Source organism: Lipotes vexillifer, unplaced genomic scaffold (assembly GCF_000442215.2).
Source record: "Lipotes vexillifer unplaced genomic scaffold, Lipotes_vexillifer_v1.1 scaffold902, whole genome shotgun sequence".
Lineage (NCBI taxonomy): Eukaryota > Metazoa > Chordata > Mammalia > Artiodactyla > Lipotidae > Lipotes > Lipotes vexillifer.
Window position 1 is genome coordinate 644,419 of NW_006794304.1, and position 2,973 is coordinate 647,391.

Genomic DNA, 2,973 nt, shown 5'->3' on the forward strand with positions numbered 1-2,973 from the left:
ATCTTGCTGTGGTTTACGTCAAAGAGTGTTCTTCCTATGTTTTCCTCTAAGAGTTTTATAGTGTCTGATCTTACATTTAGGTCTTTAATCCATGTGGAGTTTATTTTTGTGTATGGCGTTAGGGAGTGTTCTAATATCATTATTTTACATGTAGCTGTCCAGTTTTCCCAGCACCACTTATTGAAGAGGCTGTCTTTTCTCCATTGTATGTTCTAGCCTCTTTTGTCATAAATTAGGTGACCATATGCATGTGGGTCTATCTCTGGGCTTTCTATCCTGTACCATTAATCTATATTTCTGTTTTTGTGCCAGTACCATACTGTCTTGATTACCATAGCTTTGTAGTATAGTTTGAAGTTGTGGAGCCTGATTCCTCCAGCTCCGTCTTTCTTTCTCAAGATTGCTTTGACTATTCGGGGTTTTTTATGTTTCCATAGGAATTGTAAAATTTTTTGTTCTAATTCTGTGAAGAATGCCATTGGTAGTTTGATAGGGATTGCACTGAATCTGTAGATTGCTTTGGGTAGTATAGTCATTTTCACAATATTGATTCTTCCAGTCCAAGAACATGGTATATTTCTCCATCTGTTTACCCTAACCTTTTAATATTGGGGTTCCTCAAGGCTTGGTTCTTTTCACTCTAGTTGTCGTTGAAGAAGGAATTCAGATTGAGGAAGGCTTTTTTTTGTTTTTTCGGTTTTAAAGAAAGGAAGACGTTTTATTTATAAGCAAGTCAAGAGAATTGATTGTGAAGATTCCTGAGGAGGAGAAAAGGGGAATGGGATCTAAAGCTCAAATGGAAGGACAAGACATCATCTGAATGCTGATAAATGCCCTGGAAGGAGGTATGGGGTCAGGAAAGGGAGGATATTGCTGTGTCATATCCCTCTCTGCAGTCTCTCAAAGTTTGAAGACAGAAGACCCCTAAGCCAGCAGACCTCTCCTTTTCCTCCTTCCACACTGGAAGGGAGAGTCCACAACTCTGAACTGCAGAGGAAACAAAAGTATACTCATAGGGAACTGGCAGCTACTGCCAAGATGATGGAATGGAACATTGGAGCACATCAGTCCCAGAGGTGAGGAGAAAAGGAATACAGGAAGGTAGGCAGGGAAAGAAACTAGGGCCCTCTAGGGAAAGGCAAGAGTTGACGGGCCTCATAGTTGCTAATTACATGTTGAGAAGTAAGAAACATTTAGTCCTGTGTAGGCAGTGAGGCTGAACTGAACCAAGCTTCAACTCACTAAAAACTTGGAATAACAGGCTTAAATGTAAGCAAGAGAGTCATTTGAAATGGAAACCAATAGGATGATCCTGCACATGGAATTCTCAGAATCTGAAAGGCTAGCATCTGGCCCGGGGAGTGAAAAACACACACACAGGCTATGGCTAACCCCCAGGGGTCAGCCTGGTATGTGTCAGGAGGCCCACTGGGCAAACATCAAGATGAAAGCCAGAATCAGCATGGCTAGCTCAACTAGCAGAGCAGGAATCTGAGTCAGTAGGCAAGGTCTGGGATCAGGTTCTCAAATTACAAGTAAGCTTTCCCCATATTGGGAGGACAGGACCCTCTAGAGTGTATATCAAACAAGTGTCGGGGACTATGGATTGAGAGACTGGTCCTTGAATACAGCTGCCCAACTGTGGGAATGGAAGGAAATCATGATCTCTAGGACTTTCCTCCTTACCTAGGGATTGCTCTGCTGTGTGGGAGCACTTGTCTATTTAAATCAGTTTCACACTGGACAGCCTTCTCATGTGGTATGTATATACCACATGCATACACATGCTTACGCCTTTGGCTGGAGACTGGGATACAGCATAGCATAATGTTCAAGACGGTGGACTCTGGAGTCAGACCACCTTGGTTCAAATCCTGGCTTTGCTACTTCTTAGATATATGACCTTAGGCAAGTTAATTAACCTCTTCTGGCCCTTAGTTTTCTTATCTGTAAAGTGAGACTAGTAACAATACCTACCTTATAGGGCTGTTGTAAGAATTCAACGTGTTAAAGTACTTAGAAAAGTGACTGGCACAAAGTAAGTATTATATCAATATATATGATTATTAATAAGATGAGGTGGGGTGGCATTCTAAAGTCCTTGATTTCTTCCAGTTCCCCTAGATGGGTCCCATAAGGAAAAGGAAGGATTTGCTAAACCATTTCACTGTTGTTATTTCTGGTCAGAAGAGCTCAGTATTGAAAGAAGTAGAAGAGCACCTGAGAGTTTCCAATAATCCATACCTGGCTAGAATGAGAGGCTGAGAGAGAGCGGCTGAGAAATGTTCACCTGTCACAGCTCTTGTGGGTGAGCACTGATCCTCTGGAGTTGTGAGTTTTTGTAAGAGACACTCTTACAGCACATGTGGTTTCTGGTTCATCCAGAGTGGACCTCTGTGCCTCCTTGGTTTACCAGAAATATGGTTAATCTGATGGCTGTTGGATGGATGCACCAGAGGTCCTTGATTCATCTAAAACTGCTGAGTTTCTGGAAGATACACAGGAGGCTTGGGGCAGAGACCAGGGACCAGTAAAGGGCTGAGTATGACGTAGAGGGTGGGAGCTAACAACCTGTGATCTAACTGCCCCTACCTCCCACCTCAGCAAATCACTAACCACTAAATCCAGAAATCCATAGTGTTCAGAGTACCTATTTGAGAACTGGCTGGAGAGGGTACAGGGAGGAGGGGCAGGTTGAAGCCCCAGCGTATTACTTTTTAGCAGAAGGTGTGAGGGAGATTTCAAGGGGCATTGTGAATAATAGGGGTTTTCTTCTCCTTTACAGAACCTTTTTCTAGTCTCCATAGTGACCTCTCATAAAGTTAAGCAAAATGGAGCTGAGAACCCCTGGGTGGCTAGACAGCAGCTGAGCCATGGCTCCATTCCAGGGTCAGTAATCTCAGGAGAGACTCAGGAAAGTGACAGCTGGCAGGGCGGAGGGAAAGGGGTGGCGGGTGTGGTTCAACGTTGACA